The following is a 25,894-nucleotide window of genomic DNA, read 5'->3' as shown; positions in this document are numbered from 1 at the left end:
TGTCACATTCAGAATTTACATGGTTACACAACTGGAAATAAAAATATTAAACAGCACTCTGTTTCAAGGCCAACAGCTTCTATCTAAGATAAAGTTTGAATGATTTTATGTATTGCACCTGAGCTGTCATCACCATTCATGTTGACTTATTCAGGGAAAAAGTGAATGAAAGTTGGCTGTCAATTCTTTAAATGGCCTTGAGGTTTAAGTTTAGCAACAGTACTGAATGAGAGACTGAACTCAGTGAAGTTATGAAAGCCTTTATTCCTTTTTTGCCTGGCCATATTTGACATCCTTTAGAAATTAAGCTATGTTCATAACAGTGAACAAATCTCCTCATTGTCTGAACAAGGAAAGAAAAAAGGTACTGAAAGTGACGCACTGGGCCATCCACATGATGTAAGAAAATGTGATTCATCAGACCAGGCCACCTTCTCCCATTGCTCCGTGGTCCAGTTCTGATGCTCACGTGCCCATTGTAGGTGCTTCAGTGGTGGACAGGGGTCAGCATGGGCACCCTGACCGGTCTGTGGCTACGCAGCCCCATACACAACAAACTGTGATGCTCTGTGTGTTCTGACACCATTCTATCAGAACCAGCATTAACTTTTTTCAGCAATTTGAGCTACAGTAGCTCTTCTGTTGGATCGGACCACACGAGCTAGCCTTCGCTCCCCCCACACATCAGTGAGTCTTGGCCGCCCATGAAACTGTTGGAGTTCACAGGATTTCTTCCTTGGACCACTTTTGGTAGGTACTGACCGCTGCAGACCGGGAACACCCCACAAGAGCTGCAGTTTTGGAGATGCTCTCACACAGTTGTCAGGCCATCACAATTTGTTCCTTGTCAAAGTCGCTCACATCTGTACGCTTGCCCATTTTTTCCTGCTTCCAACACATCAACTTTGAGGACAAAATGTTGACTTGCTGCCTAACATATCCCACTCACCGACAGGGGCCATTGTAACGAGATAATCAATGTCTTTCTCTTCACCTGTCAGTTGTCATAATGCTATGGCTGATAGGTGTAATTTGTATTGCAGGTATTTTGTAGATCTAATGTAGTATTGGATTTAATGGTGGAACTAAATCAAGGTCATACAATCTCCAAAGTCAACACAATTCAGTCTGGACCACAGTGGTAAACTTACCAACGGACCGACTGACAGTACCGTTGGATGATGCATTTCGCTAGCATATAGAGATCATTACTCACAACAATGAAATGCTATCAGCTCTTGGTATACCATAATGAATATATGTTGATTTTACTTTGATAGGCTCCTGATGGACGATACCTAAGATATCTTGATTACATATAGATGTAAATGTAAGTAGTGAAACTGTTCAACGTTATATTAGGTACAATGGTGGCCCAAGTGCACAGTTATAGGCAAGAAGCTAGCAAAGATGCTATAGCAACAAGTGTTTTAGCTTCTTGTAGACATCTTCTCTAACTGTAAACTAACTGCTCTTCTTAACCCCGACCGGATTTGGACATTGTTAGATTGATTGAATGATTGATCAACTGCACAATATCTTGTCACACGTCCGTGGTAATCACTTACCCTTTAATGACTCAGGAAGAAAAATAAATTGTACACTGAGTTCCATGAATAACGCATTCATAGTTTGCACTGAGAATAGCTTGTGATAGTTACAAGGCCGCTGCTTCTGTTGAAAAGAGTTTCTTACTTTAGAACTAATCTGAGTTTCACAATAACAGAGGTTTTGCACATTCAGCTTACTCATAAAGGAGCTCTAACTGGATGAATACAGGGTATCAAAAATAGCAATATCTTTGTTGGAACGTCCTTGTGCGAGACTAAGTGAGTCGCTGCAGCTCAGAGCATCAGTTTAATGCTTAAAAATGTTCTGGAGACGCCATGTAAACACGTGTAAACTCATGAAAACATGGAACTTACCAACTTTGGGTTTAGGTGGTGTTTGCCCTCCTGTAGAGTAATATTCTATTGATTTGTCCAAAGCTGGCCTCACAGTGAGTGTAACCCTCAGTAATGCTTGGCAGAGAGGTTGCAGCTTTACTGGAATACACTTCTTGTGTAACTGTTGGCCTTTCCACTATTGACGTGTTCTCGGATAGGGCCGCATTTTCCTCGCCAGGTAAACATTTGGGGTAAAGGTGGGAGGTCAGTAGTGTTACCTGATTACAGCCTTACTAGGCTAAATGAAATGGTTGAATGTTGTCATTTTCTCATGCTAATCCACTTTTGCTCATGGTAATATATATATTATGCTATGCTATACAAACACACACCTCTGCTGCTGGTGTCGGTTAGCATTGATCAGATCACTGGTGCAGACACACTGACAGTCCCACTGGGTCGCTATGGCAACTCCAGCCAAAATAAAGCAGCCGTCGAGACAGCAGCGGCAGCCTCAGCTGGCACACACACACACACGCATACACACACATACACACGTGTTCGCAAACACACAGCCCCCCTCTGGCCTTGGCACCTAGAAACAGACACAAAATGAGCTCTATATTAGAGCGCAGAGGGAGAAAGAAAAGGACAGAGAGAGAAACATGGAGACAGAGCAGCAGAGGGGGGGAAGAGTGTGTCCTCGAATAACCCCGCTAGCTCTGCTCGCTGTTCCAAAGAGGACATATTTAGCAGCCACTCTGACTGGCAAGAACCCAGAGTCCCTCTTAGGCTCTCCTTCACACACACACACACACACACTGTCCAGGTCCGGCTGGCACTCAAAGGCTTGCCCAGCTATCCTTAATGTAGTCTCACTGCCTCGCTTACACACTACATTGCTTTGATTGTGTGTTCTACCGGTGTGTGTGTGTGTGTCGTCCATGCCAAGGGGCGGACAGGCCCGCTGTTCATAGCGACGCACCGTGAACACTGAAGCCTCCGCCCCCTCTGGGCCTTCGCTAGAATGTTCCAGGAGCTCGGAGAGAGACTCTGCAGAGCCAAGCTGGCACCTTCACGCCTGCAGAGACGACCAAACCTTCGAGGTGAGCTGTGGCCAAATAGTGATAGTAACAGCAGGTCTGCTTGACAACAATTCTGGGCCTACAAGGAGAATGCCAATATCAAAATAAAAGTTAAAGCATAGCACTTGCCCTTGGGAGCTGGATAATTTTGCCCTTATTGTGCCAATCCATTTCACATAACCTCATTATGCTTTGCTATACATAGTAGCTATTTACATAAAGCCTGTCAGGCTGCACGGCCCTTTAAAGAATCAGTATTCTGTGAAATAGCGTTTTTTTTCTCCTGAGAATTAGATCAGAACATTGGTGCCAATTTTCATATTTACAAGCTAAATATTAAGCTGGAGGTGATTAGCTTAGCTTAACATAACAACAGGAATCGGGGAAAGAAATAGCCTGGCTCAGTATGTGAACTCTTTGGAGCAGCACCTTTAAAGCTCACTTATTAACATTTTACATGTAGTTTATTTACACTGTACAATAATCCATCCATCCATCCATTTTCTTCTGCTTATCCAGGGTCGCAGTGGCAGCAGACTAAGCAAGTTAGCCCAGATGTCCCTCTCCCTAGCAACATTTTTCAGCTCCTCCTGGGGGATCCGGAGGCGATCCCTGGCCAGGTGGAATATATAATCCCTCCAGCGAGCTCTGGGTCTACCCCGGGGTCTCCTCCCAGTTGGACGTGCCCGGAAAAACTCCACAGGGAGGCTCTTCACCATCTCTAAGGCTAATCCCAGACACCCCGCAGATGAAACTCATTTCGGCCGCTTGTATCTGCGACCTCATACTTTCTGTCACTACCCAAAGCTCATGACCATAAGTGAGGGTTAGAATGTAGATCGACTGGTAAATTGAGAACTTCGCCTTACGGGTTAGCTTCTTTATCACCACGAGTGTTCAGTACAATGCCTGCAATACTGCTGATGCTGCACCAACCTGTCTGTCAATCTCACGATCCATTTTACCCTCACTCGTGAACAAGACCCAGAGATAACTGTACAATAATCAAAAGTGTAAAAGCAGTAGGCTTCCTGAATACTTTTATGTGTATATGTTTATATCTATATTGCTGTTGGACTGGCTTTTTCCACAGTTTTTGGTTTTCGTGCTAAGCTAAGCTAATCTGCTACTGATTTAGGATTCATTTTAAGTGCACAGATGTAAGAGTGGGATTGATGTTCTCGTCTCATTCCCTGTGAGAAGACAATAAGCTCATTTTCAAGATCAAACTATTCGTGACAAGAGTGAGACAACAAGTAGCTGAATAAAAATGTATGATCCTCTTTATTCTCCTGGTAAAGAGTAAAGACGTCAGTAAGCCTTGATCAAGGATACTTTCTATACAACATTGAATAAGTGAAAGTACTGAATGTAGTGTCCCAGTGTTCAGTTTTTCTGAATCATTCACCAAGTATAAAGAATGTACATCATTCAGCCTTGGTTAAATACTGTTGCAGATTTAATAGCATGGTGTCAGAGTTGGTGCATAAGAGTCTGCAAGACATTAAATAAAAAGTAGACTATACATGTCGCTCCATTTGTATACAGTACATTTGTCATTGTGTATTCATTCATCATAGTGTAAACTTGAACACAGTCATTTTACATTTACATTCCAGGCAGATGTGATTCAGAGCGGCCTGGCTGAGGGAATCGAAGGCCTCTGCTGTGTCAGACACACCTGCTCATGCCTGTTCCAGCATCTGAAGCTCGAGATGTTCGATAGGGCTCGAGAATCACACATCGGCTATAAATAAACCCTGCGATCCCCTCACGCCAAGCAGTGGCAGCTGCCTGAAGGTTTTTAGAAATTGAGGCATGTGACTTGGATTTGTAATCTTAGAAGGATCAGCAGGAATACTGTTTGTGGTATGTTTAGTGTAATCATTTTATAATGTGAAACAAAGGAAACAATGGCATGTTTGTGTTTATGACACGTACTTGTATAAAAACGTTGATATTGTGTGTGTAATATTAATTTTATAAGTAATCTTTTAGAAGTTTATACAGGATAAACTGTACTGTTTGTGTATTTATTTGTTGTTTTACATTGTATTAAAACTTCATACATACAGTATATTTTTGCAAATTGAAAGTGAAAAAATGTATATCTTATTGATAAATGTGTGATCAATAAACCAATGTTCAGTTTAATAATGTATTCAAGATGAATGTGTTCATTTTTCATAATGGATGTTTCCTTATTATTTTAATCATTTGTGTCTAATATGGTTTCAAAAAAATCAATGAAGTAGTCAAAAAAAAAGTCTTGAATCTTGGAAGTCTTAAAAAAACAGTCCCTGCCCCTTGTCAATAAATCCACATTCATGAATCTGAAAATATGTTTCAATTTGAATGTTTAACTTCTGGACACAAGAGTTTACCTTCTCCAATGAAAACTCCATTCTCAGTGTGTGTTTGCTTGGTTTTAATGGCCCTTAATGGTCACAAAAGTAGTTGCAATGTCACAATCCTGTACATGTAAGTCTTAAAGTCAGATTTAACGGACAGAGGAACTTCGTTCTGTACAGTAAAACTGAATAATAACAATAAACAATAAAGTAAACCAAAAGTTGGAGTTGAGTAGGACTGATTTCAGCTCTGGCATTAGGCCTGACAGGTCATAGGTGGTATAATAACAAATAAGATATGGGCCAGTCATTCAGTTTCAACACGGTTTTTATGGCCAGACTTCACAGGCAAACATGTTTACAATCTCAAACTTGTTGGAGAATTAATGATTTAAATAACCTGTGCTTATAGTACAGAGAAAACTACACAGGATTTGCCACATTTATATTTAAGCATCTATAAACATTTTAACACCATAAAAGATTTAGAATAACCTTTTGTTAAAAAAATGTATATTCATGCATTAGGATTCTGATTATAATGTGTTTCCTGATTCCTGTTTGGCATTATGTGCACTATTTCAAGTTAAATGTAACCCAAATGGCAATCAAATACATTTGCATGATGTTGCATCTTCAGGAGAGGAGGTGTGAATTCTCCAAGATCCTGTCCTAAAGTCTGCCAGTCACATGAAACCAGGCAAATCATGCTTCACACTCCACTTAGTGAGCTTTAAAAAGCAGGAGACTCTGATGGTTTGAAACAGACGTTTATAAATGCCTTAACACACGCACACACACAAACAAGCGGCAAGTCTGTCAAGGAATGGCCCCAAGAGAGCTCTTGTTTGCAGCCTGGCAGTCCTTTACCTGATCTCTGAGCCCTGACACACACACACACACATTGACACACATACATGATGCTTTCCAGGCATAAGTGCACTCTATAAATACGGTGTAAGGAGAGTTATGAATATTCATGGACTTATTCCAGAGATGGGCGAGTCGACATACCACGTGTGTGAGAGTAATAGGATGTGGCGGGGTGTGTACACTAGTCTATATCTTTGGACCCTGCATCTTCTCGCATCACTGCCCTTTCCCTACTATCAAAGCAACCTTGAAATGATCTTTGGACCACAGAGTCACGTGTGTGCAGGGCCTTTACACTTCTCCCTCCCTTATTCTTTCTCTTTCACATAAACAAACACATGGAACACAGGATTGGGTAACCTGATGACTCCAAGCTTCTCGCTCCTACCTTGGACAATAAACACACATACGGCTTCCAAGAACAGAGCAAAGTTCAACCCTTTGATAAATGGCTTTTTCCGATGGTACCATGCATAAAGTGTGCACAAGTTGCCTACGCAAGCTGCATTTTTTTCCTGTATCTTCTTGTAAATGCCATACACACACCTACCTCATACATGCACAGTCCCACCCTCCTTGTGCTTAAAACAGTTATGGACAGTTTGCTTATGGACAGCAATAATTACACCAGCTCATGCCTCTGAGTGATACAGGCTATGGTTTACATATAAATGGTTCCCCAGTGATGGACTTAAGGAAGCATTGATTCTGCCTCCTCTCCAAGCTGATGGTCACTGCACCCCTCCCTCACTCTCGATCTGTTTATCGTGTTAAGCTGTCCATTTTTATATTGGCATGGTTTTCAGTTGTCCCAGGTGACTCTTTCAGTCACTTCCTGACTGCTAAATCATAAATTAGCCTACCATTTGGTGAGTCAATCAGTCATCAGACCTCATTAGACGTACGCGAGCAATTTAGCGTGGTCAGAGTAGGTTTACCCTCTCAAAATTCATTTGAATTTTTGAAACTGTATATTTTTGATTTCATAAAGACAAACAAAAGCAGGTTTTATTTTTAAATGAAACACTACACTACAGTGGCTGGCAGACTCAGCTGTAGTTGCCATAGCTAGCTTACTGAACAAGCTTTAGCTTAAATAGTTGGTCGGTACCGTTAGCTCTAATAGTTGGTTGGTGTTGAGCTACTTTTTAACTGTTTTCAGCTGACTTGATTCAAAACAAAAATTGTGTAACTTGAATATGCTCGTTATAGCTACATGCATGATGTAAAATTAAGAAACTGAAGCTCATGTAACCTAATGTTATAAGCTAAAGCTACATGTCCCCGGGAAAAAAACAACATCTTCACTGTTATTTTGTTTAAACACAAGCCTGTTAACATTACATGTTCTCATTCTCTAATCGTATGTTGTCGCTACTGATGTTACAATAGACAGGGCTTTTGGAATAAGAACTAACCATTGTGTTTCAGCTACTGTTGGTGGACAAACATGCCAACAAAGAACAGGACAGAACATTTAGCATTACGCTAACTCTGAGAATCCTGGCTTCAGGGGTATATTAGTCTATACAGCTAGGTGCTAGGTGTGAGTGAATCTTTTTTAACGCAACACATCAAGCTAATTTAGTTAATTATGTAACTAGCTTAGAGAGTGCTGCTCGCATGTAGCCAACACGGATGTAGGCAATGATCTGGTTCTCCAAGACATTGTGAATCTAAAGACCACTTTTACGATTTAAGCAAAACTGCATACAGAAATACAAATCTAGCACAAGGCTAACAACAAACTACAGCACGGTTGCATGACTTCAGCTTCACAACTGCTAAGCTTTAACTGTGTTAAAATGTCCCTGACAATGTGTAATTAAGCCATTTGTTAGCAACTGCCTTTGTTAAGGCAGGTAAAATCTTCAAAGTCGGGTATTAACTGAAGTGTTTAAAGTCTTAGAAGAAAATGTGAAAATCTTTTAATTGGTATTGTCAATCACAGACCTTTTTTCAGGCGTCTAACCAAAAAACATTTCGAAAAGCCCATTAGCTATGAGACGAGGGAACGTAAGGACACATTCCTTCTGCGCTGTATGGAATGTTCCTGGGCCTTGGACGTGGTTTAGGTAGTAAGCTACTTGGCCAATCATGCTAACAATTCCAGCTAGCATTATAGTAGATAAATGCTGTTTAGTCCATTTTTTAACAAAATTGCCTTTATAATTTTGGTCCCAGACCAAATCAAAGTACTGGACAAAAGCTGTTCAAAGGAGGGGTTAAGCAAAACGTTTCAGTCATTTTATCTTAAACCCCTGAAACACATATAGCTGTCTATCTTAGAGCCCATTAACTTCTACAAATTGATGTGCTGTATAAGAACTGATTTAAAATATAACTAAAGAGTCAAATATTGAAATTGCTCTAATCTACAAAAACCTATGTTGTGAAGAGCTACGATCAACATTTAATTGTCTTTGTCTGTGACTTGTCAGCGTGTAAATGTGTTTGACTGTGTGTGAGTGTGTTTGTGCACAATTCCCAAGGGCCGAGTGGAGCATTGATAAATATTTTACAGCTCGCCAATGCGCTTCCATCGTAATGGCCGACCATCGTGGACACAGCGGGGGGAGCGAGCTGGCTTGATGAGGCTGTAGCCTGCTGAGACTGGCAGGGAGCTGGGTCAATTTCTCTCTGATGGCCTCTCTTAGAGTCGCTTTAATGATAAAAGATGATGCACGGAGGCACAGAGAAGATAAACTGCAGGAAGGAAATGGATAATGAGCGGGATCAAAGGATAAAATAAAGCTTCATTTGTTATCGATTGGATGACTGTTGCTTCTTTAATCAAAGGTACTCTGACTCTGAGTAAATAACAGTGAAACAACATTTGAAGAACCTTGACCTGACCTTTCCCCTCCATCTGAGCTGTGCACACACCAGCAAGTACGCCTCGCTTCCATTTCAGCAGCACGTCTTAATAGTCCTACATCTTTACACACTTCTGGTCTTCTGTCATGACGAATCAGCGACAGGGCAGTTCTATTAAAGAAAAAGTGCCGCAAAGTGAACGACACATGTTATGGCACTATCGCGTCAAGCCAGGCGGAACGCTTGACTGATTTCGGGGGCAGGTACATGCGGAAAAGCGAAACCATTCTGAGCTGTAACACGGCAAGCAATCCATTTATGTGATTGCAGTATAAATAGCCTTGTGTAGGATTAGATTGTGTGTGTGTATTTGTGTATTAGTTTAGCTTTATGATGAGGACAAGTTTGTATATTCGACATCCTGCATTTGTCAGAGCAATGTGTGTGCTTTTACCACCATTTAATGCACACCACTAACCCAACTACGTTTGTGTATCTATATCCTACATATGTGTTTAAGCAGTGTACGTGTGTGTGTGTGTTTGTGTGTGTGTGTGTGACAGGAAAAATACCTTCCTGTCAGGTCAAACTGACAACTGCAAGTCTTAGGAATGCAGCTTAATGATGCCGACTGGCTCTTTGCTTTGCTCTCTGGACTGTTAAGCGGTTATGTGTCACTTACAGCTGAGCCTTTTTTTGGCACAGGAAAGGTTGAGGGGGGAATCTGAGGGGGGGGGGAATCCTGCCAGTATGAGGTCACTTGAAGTGTTTTTGTCGATCTCCATCTGCCTCCTTACATACACACGGTTTGTGGACGCAGGGCCTAAGAATAGCCCTTTATGATGTTGCTAGTGTAAACAAGCTGGTTTTAAAACCTTTTAGAAAGGCGGCAGCAGCCTGAAGGTTAAAGAAAGAAGCTTGTTGCCAAATTTAAACACAGAAATAACCATTAAATAACTTTCTTGAAATGCTATTGAGAAAGGCCATTAGCCATTTACTTTTCAGCCAGCAGACCTTTCTTTCTCTGCTGCTTCAAACACCCAGAACTGCAGCTGTAAATATGAATTTGCTCTTAGTCATCTCGCCTTGTTAAATAAGGGTTTTTTTGGCTTTAGCCATAACACACAGTAAATTACAATTATCATGTTGTGAAACAGACACTATCATTACTGCCACTGCTAGAGTACGCATGCACTTTGGTAATTATATCATCAACAAAATGCTTACAGTCCCACCAGATATACGATTAAAAAGGATTGAGTCAGCCGGCTAACGGAAAATAAAAGAGACAAATAAATCTTTACACGCCGCAGGATTGATTGCAACTTCATACTTTTGTTCTCTTTTATGAACTTGGTGAGCTGCCAGAGGCTCTAAGCTCCTCCTAAATTCACCAGCAAAGAAAAGAAACCGTAGAAAGGAGAAAGGAAAGGAAAACATTACCATGACTGAGCTCAACCTTCAGGTTTCTTTCATTTTCTTGTTGTAGATTTTGGATGCAGTATGCTAATGGCTAATCATACTCTGTAGCTCCATATGGCTTTTGCAGCTAGCTGTTGAGTAGTGAATTCAGGATAAGAATAGCTTGTTGTCACAAGAATAACAGCCATTAGGGCCTCTTGCTCTAGTCCAAAGACCAGCCCCCCACCACACACACTCTCCCCACCTCTCCAGGCTTTACTCAAGAGCCGGCCTCAGGCCTATTGACTGGGAATGTTTTCACTCAAGCTTCACAGATAAAAACAGGTTCAGCACACTTGTTGTAGCTCCAGCGCTAACAGCTGGGCACACGAGCAGTTACCTGTGAGATGAAAGGAAGAGGAGGAAATGCAAAAAGGCATTCAAATCTTTGATGATACTGTATCTGAAACAAAACAAACAAAACATAAGTTGTGTGAAGCGCGGAGCATTCAAATCATTATCTTTTTGCGGTCTGCTTTCTCGCTTAGTGGCAGAGAAAGGAAAATAATTCTATTCCTGACTTTTTGCAAATTTAACAGCCACAAACTAAATGCTTCAGATATTAGCCCTTGACATATAAAGACATTTTCTTACACCAGATACACTAAAACTGCTAGTTAAGTCTTACTTTAAAAAGCCACATCTAACATCAAAATTTTCTCCTTGTTTATTCTTTTAAGGGATAAACTTGCAGGCGACTAATTCAAGAAACAAACATTGAGCCATGACATATGACATAACTCAACGAAATCCTTTAGAATTGAGATAATCCCTCCAAACCAGGGCTTAATTTGAGAAGTTCAACAATGGTCAGCCACTTCACAATCTGCATAATGAAGTATAGTAGGCCCACTGTTTGTGTAAACCTTTGTGTAGAACAGGCAGTGCAGGAAGGGTTTTTAAATCACATTGTCACAAAAAAAAGAACACATTAGCAGTAATCCATATTCACCTGGTGACCATATTGCTCTGACGTCACGCTCATGGTGGTGGGTTCAAACTCTGTTATCAAAACGCTAATGTTGTACTGCTGTCCTGCTCCACTTTTCCAGGCGTAAAAAATTTGCTAAATGTTCACATATCATTTCACCACTTCCTGAGTAGTCCGCAAACAAAAAAAAACACGGATAGTGACAATCCAGAGTGACATTGAGCCATATTTAAAAGTCAAACAACATAACAGGTTAGGAGGACAACTGCTAATGTTAGCATTAAACCACATTCAAGCTAATGTTACCCGTTGTGAGACAATACGATAAGAATGGTGTGGAAGCTTGGAAGTAAAACGCAATCATTGTAATCAAGCTTGCAATGTAGAGTAAACTGTCTTTACTGTCTTAGGATATAACGCTGACATTGGTTGACTATTGCAAGCCAATCCCAGTGAGCACTGAACTTCTAAGACCTCATTTCAATCACTTCTGAACCGGCTAAAATATGGCTGTGACATGTCAGAAACACATTTTTGTTTTATAATTTCATGAATTTGTTCATTTTAGCTCTGAAAGAGTGACAATTGTTACGATTGTAGCGGCATTTCTCCAAAATCTTTTTGCAGCAGTGGGTGATATGTTTTTGTAATTTCAACACGTTTTATTTTTCATACAAAAATCAAAAATACATTGCATTCTGGGCTGTGTGATGTTAACAAGAAGGTTCAGAGACATTGTAAAGGGAGCAGTTTTAAACATTCCCCACAGAAGAAGACTGTGTAGCCCAGGTACTTTAGCTATGCAGCTTGGACTATGAAGGTTGATCGACCCCTGGATGCTGATGTAGTTCATCAATACCTGACAGACAGACATGTCTGTCAGGTATTGAAGGTACTGTTGGCGGAACGGTTAGGAGTGCTTGACTCGAGTCTACCTATATATGCAGTAATGTTTTCCCACTACTCACATATGCAATCAATTTAGCCGCTAAAGTGACATGAGAAGTGTGTGAATGTGTGATGAATCCCGTGACAGAAGCAGGTCAAATCTGGTCTAAAGTTCAAAGTTTAATCAACGTCAAGTAAAAAAACTTTCAATTTTGAACCAGTTTTCAACGTTTTTTCAATGGGGGCAATAGTCAATATGATGTTTAACCATGAAATATGGTTCAAAGTCCCTCTGGATATTCACTGTCCATTGCCTCTAAGGTTGCCATACAAGCAGTTACATAATAACAATTTGTCAGATTCCCTTTGTTTATTAAATTAGAAATATGGAATACAACAGTATGACACTATCCTATAGATGACAGTGTTTGACGTCAAAAGAAAATGGCGGCCCTGTGCATATAGTTAATGGGATTTCATTGAGGAGGGGGATAGAATTTCATACATAATTTTGAACTTTAATTGGAATTCATTTTTACTCAGTAGTGAAAAGGTTAACATCTTAACAATTAACATTAAACGTATGTCCCTATTACACACTGCCTACTTAACTGTCCTGTATGAACTGAATGTAATAGTTAATGTTTTTGCAGTTATAAATTTAGAAATGTAAAAATGACAAAGCCAAATGTTTTCTTCACGATGTCATTAGGGGCTAAATTTAATTTCAATATGTCATGGATTATAATTCAGTCATCCACACTCTTATGGTATTTATATATTTCAAAGGCCAATACAAACGAAATGACTCAACTACAGAATGATTTGATTAAATTTCTTTTTTTAACTTACTTCCAAGTGAACATTCAAAAACCATGACAATGACTGGAACAGGATAGTCTGTACCTAACCAAAGGCTTTAGAGTTTCTTAACTTCATATCTTGACTCTTAACTGTCAGTGATTGTCCAACTAGTTAAAGTGTCCCCTGAGCAGAGAACAGCAAAGCTACAAGGGTTTGATTTTGTTTTTTATGAAGGGTAATCTTTTTCCTTGACATGCAAGGACTCATAAGAGCTGCTTTTCTCCACAACTGTCTTGAGCCTTACTCAGAAGCAGAATAAGTTTCACTTTCATCTGTAGGACGGATACAAACTCAGTGTTTCATTGCTGGTGCATTTATATATAGAGAGAGCCAAATTAAAACATTCTTTGGCAGGTCACTCAGCTCGTCTGCGTGTCTGTGTTTGGACAACTGGACAGTGAGACCTTTGGAAAGGTTAGTGGTTGGAGTGAGGTGGCTAAAGATAACACACACACACACACACACACACACATTCACACACATTTGTGCACACGCGCAAGCAGCAAAGGAAAACTGAATCACAGAGGTAAGACGAACGCAACTATATTATGGTGTCTTGTTTGTAAGGACTTCACTCTCAAACTGAAGCCTCCGCTGTCTTTCCGAAAGACACACATACCTACGCAAACACACACCAGGTGTAAGAGGCTAACTGTTAACTGCAACAGGGGTCACTGTTCTCACTGATACGGATTAAGCTCGAGTGTTATGACAGCTCCAAACTTGAACTCTAAGCTCAATGCAATCTACTGTGTCACTTAAGATGGTACAGCGTGTACTCGTCTATATACTATCAGACGCACACCGATAATCACTTGTAAGCCACACACAGTGGCTTTAGTGTTACAGACGCAGCCTGGTGACTGATGCTGAAGTTGTCTTGAGCAGGATAATAATGATGAACCCCTCAGGTGCTGCACTGGAGCAGCTTATCTTGGTTTTCTCAATAAGATAATGAAACGTAGAAAACAATAGAATCACTTGAACTTCCATCTTTACTAGAGTTCTCTTATTAGTCTTAATGTGACCTATAAATCTAACGTTGTTCATGTGATAACAGGGGATCAGAAGCGATCAGACCTTGGCCAAGAGACTGAGCAAACAATGCACAGAAAATCTAATGAACCTATTCTGACTCAATTGTAAATTCATTTTCTACTGTATAAAAACCTTTATTTGCTTTATTTTGAGCACATGACTTTATAAATCACATCGATTCTGCACAATGACAATACCTATATATCCTAAAGAGTGCTGAAACAAATCTCTTTGTGGAAAGGGCCTTAAATTGAGTAATCAAGCAGTGTCAGGTCTATCAGGAACATGTGCCACACCACATCATAGCCATTAACCAAAGCCGTCGCATGGGCTGTGAGAAGTGTTCAACCGCACAGGGCCTTGCACCTCTAACGGACCTCGCACGGGGTCCGCAGCAGCACTTCAAAAGTAGCCCAGTTAGTGGGAAAACCACGTACCTGGCAACCCTGGCTTTGCATCCTGCATTTTTTTTTTTACTATATATTTTCAAGACCGTTGTTAACCCACCATGATTCTGAAAGGAAATTCCTGTTTGTCAATTTTATTTTGCATACTCAAAAATCGGACCTAACAAATGTATCAGTTTTTTTTTCATTTTCGATATTGCATCGTTACGGAGCTCCAGCTCTCTGCTCACTGCAAGGACAAAGGAGAAGGGGAAACAATGTCGGCCGCACCAGAGCGCGATAGATTTCATAAACACGAGTTGGGTGCTGAGAAAAGGAAAATAATTTTAAAGACAGAAGAATTTAATAAGTCACTGCGAGGATCGCTGGATAAATTTGTCAACACTTCCAGAGGTGTGGTGGCTGAGCATGCATGTTAATGAGCCGGGCCTTGCACGTCAAGTTCTCACAGGGCCTCGCACCCCCCCTGCGACGGCTCTGCCATTAACAGTTAGCACCAAAGAAGATATAAAGGAGCAGTGCAATATTTCGGGAGAATACAATTATTTACTTTCTTGCAGACAGTTAAAATAGATGAGAATTTAAGTCTATGAATTAAGGATATAGCTAGATCCTCCAGCCCGTTAGCTTAGCTTAGCATAAAAATGGAATCACAGAGAAATAGCTGGCCTGTCTTTGTTCAAAAGTTTAAAAAAAAACACCCCCAACACCACCTGAGCTCTTTTATTAACATACTGTATTTTATTTGACTATACTCTTTACAAAGGTGCAACATATATTAACTATTAATTTAGACAGAGCTAGGTTAGCAGTTCCCCCTTTATCAAGTCTGTACTCTTTGCGCTCATGGTAAAATAAGAATTTCCTCTGCTGCAGACCAGGCGTAAAGCTCTGGTAGTTCGAAAATACTGTGTAACTTTCATGAGCCGAGTTTAAGTTACATTAGATTAATAATAACCACCGTGATTGATCCTTGATGCAACAACTTTCAATATTAATGTATCAAAAGTTGTAAACAAGTAATTTCCACCAAGTTTGACTCAGAAGTGAATTTCTTTCTGATTGACTTTGTCTACTTTAAAGCACTTATCCTGCAGTGCATTGTGGGATAAGGTTTAATATGTACACAGTGTTACTCACCTGTATCTACTTCAAATAGTGGTGGTATTTACATTCTGAAGGTGCTTAGGTGTGTACCGTCTTAACAGGGTGTGCTGCCTGCTTTGCTTAACAATGGCTAATCTATCTCTGTGTTATCCTTGTGCACGTGCACGTGTGTGTGTGTGTGTGTAACTGTGTGTGCTGTAAGCTCATTCACATGGCGGAGTTGTACTAATACGGGCCCACGCGCGCTCACATTCCTATCATAGTTAGCATTTGACCAGAGCATTATCAAAGAATGCCGTTGTTTTTGTTGTCGGAGGAAGCATGTGACCTGGAAGTAAGTAAGTACGTGTTAGTCAAATAGTTTGTTTCACGGATAATCGAGGGCAACTGAGACTGAAAGGCACAACGGTTTCACAGTGACCTTTCCATTTTTTTCCCCTGTGGATCAAGTAAAGATGTGTAATACAAGCACACACACATTAATCATCACGCAAGATCATTGGGCCTAATGACCATTTAGAAGAACCATTTTTATAAGATGTGATTTTAATGATTTAATGAGAAGTTTTTTAGGTTATACTGGCATTACAAATTATACAGCTCAGGTTAAAACCTCTTTATATCAGCCTCCTCGGGACTGTTTCACATGTAGCTGTTTAAGAAAACATCCTTTGTTGTACCTAACTGTTTAAGGCTGTTTTCTGAACTTAAGTCTGTTTGTCTGATCTGAATCAAAGGCCAGAACTGTTACAAAGTTGCATTTTGCCTTGATTTTGGTTTGTTCACATGACAGCTTTTACCAGCGAACCAAAGGTTTTGATCCGCGGGGAAACTGCTTTCTGATTGGTCAGAATTTCCACATAGGAAAACAACCTGAAGTTGACTAAGAGAGAGTACAAGAAGAGAGAGAATCGCGGACTTTAAAGTTTTGTTGTCGTTTTTTTTTTTAACTTTTAACCGACATTGTTCCACAGTTCCATCAGATCCATTCTCCTTTAGTTTTTCACTGAACAGTTTTAATACCTCCGTATTCTTGTGCGTTTCCGCAAGCATTTGTGAAATTTTTTGGTCAGCCCATATTTCTATTAAAACCCTCCCCCCTCGTCGCTCCCACACGTTTGTCCTCTACTCATCTTGCTGCCCGGCATGGCTGTCTCTGCAAGTGTCAATATCTGTTAACCCACAATACACTTTTTTTTTTTTTGGTTTGCTTCCTGTATTAGGTCCAACTTGAAGTCCAATCACCAGAATCAAACCGGACCATGGTTCATTTGGAGACGGACCGAGTTCCGTGGTCCGGTGGTTTGGTCTGCACCAGGACTCGAATGCAAGTTCGAATGCAAGTTCTCACCTTTCAAGTAAAGTCCAAAAGTCCAGACCAAAGCTGTCAGTTCTGAATGCACCCTAACTTTATGGATTGTATGCTCTAATTTATCTACCAACTCTAGCACTTGAAGAAAAGTGGAAGGATCCCCAAATTTATTTGAATTTTTTACCTGAACTTGCTGACAATCCATGTTGAGATATTTCACAAGGTAAAGCTCTGAACTGCTGCTGGTGCAAGACGAAAACTCTCTCGGTAGCAACAAGAAGAAGAGTCACACTCTTGGCATCATGAACACCTGTATCAGATTACGTGGCATCCATCCAATAGCTGTTGGGAGTTTTCACCAACTGCCAAAATATGTCAGTGCTTATGGAATTATTGGAAAGGTCAGGGAATTGTAAAAATTCAGTAGGGTTCATCATTTTGGCATTGTACAAAAGTTGTAAAAATTTTACACTCAGGGCCATAGTGGTGGACCCCCACCAATGGTTCACCAATTGTCTTGCTGGTCATCATGCAGAAAATGTGTGTCTTGGAATCAGGCATATAGTGTGTCAGGAATATCGGGTTATTCATCTATCTATCATCACCCTAGTGATCCCTGGCTGACGACACTCTAACAAGCTTAATTAATGAATTGGAAATCCCATCTCTGACCTCACAGCAGAAGTTCATATGACTGTCAGGCCTCCTTGTGTGTACAGCTCACTCATTTAGTCACAGTATCTTCTGCATGGGTCATCCAGAAATATAAACTCGTCACTCACAAACTTTTAAAGTATGTGTCAGCAATATATAACCCCACACATAGTCCTTCTGTGAGTCTGTGCAGTAAAAATACATAAATGGCTTTGCAGAAAAACTTAGTCATCACTATAAATAGCTGCTTTTGTAGCCTGATACAGTAGCACTTCCATGAATGGCGTGGAAAGCCAGAGTGTGTCTCTGTGGAAGAGTGCACTCTGTCTGTTGCTTTGTTATTCACGTGCCTGGTCCAAGCGTGACCTGTGTTTAGAAGGGTGATGAGTGTGTGTGTGTGGTATCTGGCTTGAGGGGGGGGCTGTTGAGTAAGCCTTGTGATACACAGATCGGTCATAAGACACAAGTGCAATGGCAGGAATGGTTGATGTGACGGAGGGGGGGAGGAGGTGCGTTTGGAGGGGGGTTTGACAGGAGGGGAAGCGAGGCCACAGGTGGTCAAGTGGAGAGGAGGACAAGGGGGGGGGGCATTGGAAATGAAATGGGGAATAATGCAAGAATGAAAATATCACACCAATCTTGATGTTATTACACCAACCAGTTTGAGGTCATATGTACGGGCAGCGTTATGCATATCATGTGTCTTGAGAAAGTAGGTCAGTAATAGGTAGGTAAAGTAGTAGGTTGTGCTGCAACTTCTTATGAAATCATGATGCAAATATCCTCCTTAAAACTATCCAGTGTGATATCATACTTTAAGAACGTGCTGCTGAATTGTTTGAAACAGTATCTGAGGGTCTTTTCAGCTTGGAGTGCATTCAGAGGTGTAACCTAATACTTAATGTGTTGTTAACAGGCTGATTTATTGACCACGTGAGGCCGACCAAGCTGGTCTTTGATGTCTGGTGCAGCTGTTAGACTCTGTCAGTCTACGCTCTGTCTTTGTATCCTACTTTATGATTCTGCCTCTACTTCTGTGATCGTTACAGGTAGTTTTACTCCAGGGGGTACTTCTACAGTTGTTTTTCAGTATATAGAAGGATTGTATTGTAGCGCAACTAATTAGGAACTGAAAAAAAGACATTAAATTTAAATAATATCCTCACAACACAGAGAATATTAGGGTTTGTGCACAAACTTGCCAGGCAGTGGGAAAATGAAAAGTGACACGTTGTTCAAATAGCCGAATCACCAAATGAGTTAACACAATGGTGATTGAGCATATGGCCCACTGATGAAAGCCTTTGCATTTGCAGTAAATCGTATTTTCATGGACTGGGTGTCTGTGGCGACATTTGCGGAAAAAATCACAAGCAGCGCCGAGTTAGTGACATGTTTTCAATCACCCAGCAGTGATTGGTCTGTCAGACAGTGTAGGCGGAGCTAAGTGTCTGCATTGCGAGGAAAAGGTAATCTACTATGGCTGAACAAACAAGGAAAAGATTATTGCAAATGGGGAGCTCTCAAGAGCACAAAAATTGAAGTCTTTGAGATTGTATCTTTAAATATTTAGCTGATTTAGCAAGAATGCTAAACAATTAAAACGATAAAAAAAAGATAAAAGGAAATGCAAAATGATTAAGAAAGATTGCGCGTCATAAAGGATATCAGTGTTGGACTAAATGATAGCCAGCTAGCGGTTAATTGCACTGAACAACGCTACCGCCATGCTACTGAGAAATGTAGTTAAACTAGTAACGTCACTGCCTTGCTACTACAGAAGAGTGATACACTCTCTTGGATACACTTGTATCCATTTCTCCATATGGTAGAAATGGATACAAGTGTAGGACAAAATGAAAGCCAGTTAGCTGTTAACTGCACTAAATTGTTAAGGTTAGCTTGATTGGTGTGGGTTATGTTGGCTTAATTTGGAATCAGCTACCATTAAGCTAAATGTAGTCAAACAAGTAACGTCACTACTTTTAGCCCCGCTACTGTACAAGAGTGATACACGCTTCACATAGTTAGCTAAAGTTGTTTGAGGAAGCTATCTTCAACATATTTTTTGTAAAATGTTGTACATTGCTCGTGAGAACAGAGTAATGATAAACCTTAAGAGAGCCATCACTTGAATCTGCAGCTCCCCTCTGCTTTATAGAAATTATAGCGATAATTATTTTGCCATCTATCATGCAGTTAAACTGTTTTGTGTTCTCTCTCTCATAGTGTACTTTTTGTCAACACAAGGCAGCTGTTTTCTACGAAATAGATTGTAGAGACCACTGTATACGACCTGTGTCACAATGAATGACAGACACGTTAAGCAGAAAGTATGCTGAATATTTAGTTAGCATTTAGCAGCTAAAGAGCTAGTCAAAAGTAGTGCTTAGACATAGTCAGCTCTGTAATGGGTGGATATGTAAATTAGCACCTGTAAGCTAACATGCTTGATGCCACAACAAGCTTTGTGCATATGCAAAGTGGTTAGCTAAAAGTGCTAATGGATAAATGTGTCTATAGTGGGGTACTAGAAGAATTAAGGGATTCATTTTACAGGTTTGTGGCAGTACACAGGCAAAGAAAAAAGGTTCAAATAACTGCTACCTTTTCACCATCAACCTGTTATTACTGCTTTCTGTCAGTCTTGACTTAAAGTTACTGAAATGAGACGGACTGCAAGATTTCTTTTCTCACTTTACCTTCTCATCTCCTGTGGCATGTGAGTGAGTATGTGCAGCAGTTTGTACTTTATTCATCAGTATATTCATTGTGTAATAGGTTGAACATTGTGTTCCATGGTACTTGCTGTACTACTGAGTGAGTCTTAGACTCACAGGGTTAGGAGGGGTGAGGAAGAGAAAATGTAAAGAGAGAGAGAAAAAAAGAGGACATGATAAGATGTTAAAAGAGGGGAGGGAAGGAACTCTGCATGTTGCCAGAGACGAGAGAGAGAGAGAGAGAGAGAGAGAGAGACGGTGGGGGGCAGGGGAAGGAGGGAGTTAGAGCTGACAGGGTAGCGTGACATTTTCGTGTGAGGACAAGTTGTTCCAAAAAATCAACAAAGAGGCAGATGAGAGGCAGGGTGACACTGCAGCACAAACTGCAGTTTTGTTTGAGCTTTGCTAAAACATACATGCACTTGCAGCCGCTTCCAGCTACTTCTGCCTTTTGATTGGCTCGCTCTGCATCTGCTCTGCCCGCCAAATCAAACCTAATCAAGGATTTCCTAATTGGCTCATGAGCTCGGTCATATGTTGGAGCATCATCAGCACACTTCGTGTATGTCTATTCCACATTGCACTAAAACCATCATATGCACTGGATTTGCACAGACACACACAAGATTAAATCACCGCCATCTGTCCTCGCACATATCTCGGTTAATCTCCTATTTTCATTCACTGAGCTCTCGTAATGTGAAACTGTGGCGACGCAGAGAGAGACTGTTATCCAATTTCAACTGGTTTACTAACCTCTTTCTCAGCCACGCCGCACTGCTCATCCTCTCCTCTCAACCCTGCCTCTCCCTCTACTTCCTCCGAGGCTTTTTAAGGACACGATGTACCCAGTGCCCTCCTGTCTGCATCCATCCTCCCTCTTCCTCCTTCTCCTCTGCTGCCCTTACTTTCTCTTCTCCCCTCTTACTCCTCTCTTCACCTGTCTAATGCCTCCTCGCTCCTCGTTCGACCTTTATTTCACCTCTCTCTTCTTTGCCCTTCACTTTTCTTTTGTGTCTGCGGCATTATAATGCCAATCCACTTTGCATAGCCGGCATACCCTTATAGCATCTGGGCTCCAGAGGAGAGTCCCTTTCCTTGGGAATATTACACCAACAGAGAAGGTAGAGAACAACTTGGGAATATTACACCAACAGAGAAAATAGTCCCTCGCACACAGGTGTGAAATCAGTAGATCCTTGGCAAAGTCGGCATGTGCGTGCACATTCAGGTGCTTGTGCATTCACACAACATACAAGCAGACGTGCACATTTTACACAATTTTTGCTTGTGCACGCGCATGTACAACATACAGGATAAATCGGGTGCTCCTCTAACACAGGGGTATATTTAGCCATGACTGCGCCTGTTGGTTGCTACTGGAATTTGGCATCTTCTTGACAGAAGAACCCGCGAGAGGGGTCAGCTGACGCAAACAGAAGAGACGGGGGTAACAGGGAGAAACAAACAGACAGGCAGATGGAGTGTGACAGGAAAAAGGGACTTCATCTTCCTTGGAAAAAGTTTTCTTTCCTGTTGTCCACAAAATAAATCAAACAATAATAAATTAAAGGATTCCTACTCCATTTTACAGTAATTGCAACAATACATTTTAGTTTGGCTGAGTGGCTCTGCTTATGCAATGCTCAGGATCAAGCCTGGGCAAGCTTGACACAGACTGTCCCTGAGCTCTTAAACCCCCTGACAGAACCTGGAGTACACAACATGTAATGAACATGAACACATATTAAAGGTGGCAAAAAAATCAGTCTGTGATGAGGGAGGGGGTCAACTTTTATGTAACTGTGAGGTTGGCATTGTTGGAAGCAGACCAACTGAGCGCCTGATTGTTTTGGATCTCTTCCTCAGGTAGAGGGGCTGAGGACATACATGGTTCAAAGGTGGAATGTGGGACCTTAAAACTAAAATGCACCCATATTCTGGTAAAAAAAATGCTTTTTTCTGCACAATGTTGCTGTCAGTGATGCACCTGATATTCTGATAGACAGCCATGGAAATATGTACTGTAACATTCGGTGTATAAGACGCACTTTTAATACTTTTTTTTTCATCTAAAAAGTGGGCTCCGTCCTATATACCGGTGCAACCAATATACCAGTATAAATTGCAGAGAAGTATGTTATTGTGTTACGGTATTGAACCCAGACAATGGCACTATCCGGAGACGTCACACCTCTCAATTAAACTGTTTCCGGGTCCAAGCTGCTACAACGTCTCCTATTTACATTATATTGCAGTGCTGTTTTGTGTTTTCCTCGCTGTTTTAAGCTAACTTGATTGTTGCTAATGCTTCATCACAGACATGCACCGTCACGATCGTCATTGCAGCCGCCACCCTCACAACAATCAACGCCACCGTAGGCTGCCAGTTACCGCTAGCTACGCACCGGTAGCTAGCAGGATTGCAAACTCAACATGGCGAAAACAGATGCTAGGCTGTAATTTGTGTGTGTCTTGAATCGCTTTTTTAAGCGAGGACATACTAACTTTATTGTTGCTAAAGCTTTGTCACAAACATGCACTGTCATGATCACCATTGCAGCTGCCACCCTCACAACAATCAACGTTACCATAGGCTGTCAGCTACCGCTAGCTACAGCACTGGTAGCTAGCAGGATTGCAAACTTGACAATGGTTGGCTGTAATTTGTGTGTGTTTTAAATTAAAATAAATTGAAATAGTGTTGAAATAACTTGTATATACATTTTTATTAATGAAAAGCTATAGATGGGATACCCCCAAAAACTGACTGCCACCCTCACAACAATCAACGTTACCATAGGCTGTCAGCTACCGCTAGCTACAGCACTGGTAGCTAGCAGGATTGCAAACTTGACAATGGTTGGCTGTAATTTTTGTGTGTTTCAAATTAAAATAAATTGAAATAGTGTTGAAATAACTTGTATATACATTTTTATTAATGAAAAGCTATAGATGGGATACCCCCAAAAACTGACTGCGTTTTATATTCCTGTGCGATTTATATTCCGGATTTTACTGTAGTTGATTTCTCACCATACATCTATATCTAAACTTGATTTTTACCTTAAATGATTTGCTCAAATAACCAACTGTTTTCTACTGTATTTCCCCACCCTTGGTGCTGACAAATAAATTGTTAGTTGCATGAGTAAAATCAGAACTGTAGGCCTTTTACGATGACAGCTGGTCTGTCTTAAAGCGAAAAACACAGATTTTTTAGCTATATTTTGTGTGGTTTGGAGGAGTATATGTGTCTAGAACAAAGGTGGACCAGCTCACATCACATTATGAGGGCCTTTGGCAATTTGAACTGGTGTGATTTGGACTCCAGAGAGGGAAGAGCGAGAATGCGAGGGGAAATCAAGGGAGAGATAGAAGATGTATACAGACAGAAAGACAGGTGGAAGGAAATAGGGAGAGAGAGGGAGGAGATGCATTGAGCTGAACAACCTGCAAGGTGTAGTGTATTCCCTGGAGAACTATTTACACACACACACACACACACACACACAACACACACACACACTCGCACAACACACACGAGGCAACATGTTATCAATATTGTTTCTTGTGGTGGAAGCTATCATGTCGGTGTGCACCAATTACTCAGCCTGGAGCAGCACATGTGTGGTCGCTGCAGAGGAAAAGCTACATTGCTCACAACACTATTGATCAAAACCTGTCGACCTGCCTGTGTGTGTGTGTTCTCTGTGTGCGCAGGCATGCTTTTCCCATTTCCTCTAGTGTGTGCGTTTGGTGAACGTGCGTGTTCAGGCACACGTGGTTGAAGTGAGAGCAGGCAAAGATGCTGTTTATGAAATTGGTGCCATTTATCTTGGTTCAGGTGGAAGGTGGAGGAGGCTGCCCAAGGCTTCTACAGCTGGAAATATTGAAACACAAGAAAAAAAAGTCAGTGTATGGTGGTGGGGTGGAGAAGATGTGGGGCATCCCCATCAGGTTCTACCATGCAAAGATTACCTGTGGCTGAAAGTAGTATCTATGGAGACGGGTGGTGGTAGTTTCAAGGATTCCAGGGCATATAGAAAAAGCCTTGAAAAGTGTGCTTATGTAATTAATCATCTTTCAATCTCTGAACCCATCGGCGATCATCTGATGACGATATATAACCATGGCCAATTTCTCTGTATTTCTGGTGTAGCCAATGGTAAACAAAAAACAACTTCCGTCCAAGGCTATCTTTCCCATGCGCTGCATTGATGACGATGACGATGAGTTTAATTAGCAACTTGAGAAGTGACCACTGGTTCGGATCAAAAGCAAAGCGAAATTTCAATTTCAATTCCCGTCAAGATATGTCAGAGAAATAACAGGCATCATTTTTTGGTTCATTTCAAACTGCAGAGGAGCGTCTCCTTTCACTGTAAAACAAGACCAGGTCAAAACCTAGTATGTGGCTGATCGCATCAGGTCAGTGTGCGCTGTTGTGGGTAATGTGTTACAAGGACTGTCCTTATGAGGCCGATCACACCGTGTTTGAAAGCAGGTGCCTGTTGCAGACGTAGGCGAGGGCAGTGGAGGAGCAGCCCCACCTGCTCCCCGAACAAAGTATCCAGAGCTGTGTAGACAGAGAGTCACGTCAGTGGAGGTCCAATATGCTCCATGATCCACCATTGCAATGTCACATCTCTCTCTCTCTCTCTACGGTTGTGAAAGTACCGTCACTCAGTCAGTCAGTCAGTAACATACAGACCCTTGTGTAGGGCTGACCCCAGCTGTCAGCCAAAAATATGTTACACAGAGGCTGCAGTATGGCTTACTTCAGCGGTATGAACCCGAAAAAGAAACCGTTTTTCTTGTGATGTATTTGTCATTAACGGGTCATAAGTTTGCCGAAATAACAACCTCATGGTGCAGATTAGTAAAAAGTAAAAAAAATGTAAAAATGCAATCTTTGTCAGGTCTGAGAGGAGAAGAACTTTTCAAATGCTTTTTTCTTGAATGGAGGTCGGATCAATAATTTCCGATGCATTCCAGGAAGTAAGGAAATCTAAACGCTGACTGACTTTCGCGACACTTCATCAAGCGAATTGTCGCTCAAGTTGAAATTTTAAATCTAGAATGGATTGTTAGCTACACTTGCATACAAATATCTATCCATCTATGATATATTAATTAATGGTTGTAAGATTATTAGCCGGGATGTCATTACGATGGAATGCATTCCATACAGGCTGTATTTCCTACAAACACGAAGCCTGCTGATACATGATTGGTCGGTTCTTCTCTGACTACGAAGGTACAACAAACAAACCAGAAGACTTCTGTTACCAAAGTCTGGTCCTGCAGGTACAGATTCAGGAATTGAATTCATAATAGAGATTAATGACCTTTCAAATTAAAACTACCCATAGAGCTTTAAAAAATCCCAACGTATGCCTTGCATGCCTTTGTATTATCATGACTGGTTGGATGGATAAATTAGCTAGCTAGTTGTTCATCAAGAAAAAGCTTCAACGGCAGTTTGGATGCAGATCTT

The sequence above is a fragment of the Semicossyphus pulcher genome, unplaced genomic scaffold (genome assembly GCF_022749685.1).
Source record: "Semicossyphus pulcher isolate SPU_LCO1_2020_fin unplaced genomic scaffold, fSemPul1.0.p SCAF_20, whole genome shotgun sequence".
Lineage (NCBI taxonomy): Eukaryota > Metazoa > Chordata > Actinopteri > Labriformes > Labridae > Semicossyphus > Semicossyphus pulcher.
The sequence above is the reverse complement of the archived record's forward strand: the minus strand, read 5'-3'. Positions refer to the sequence as shown.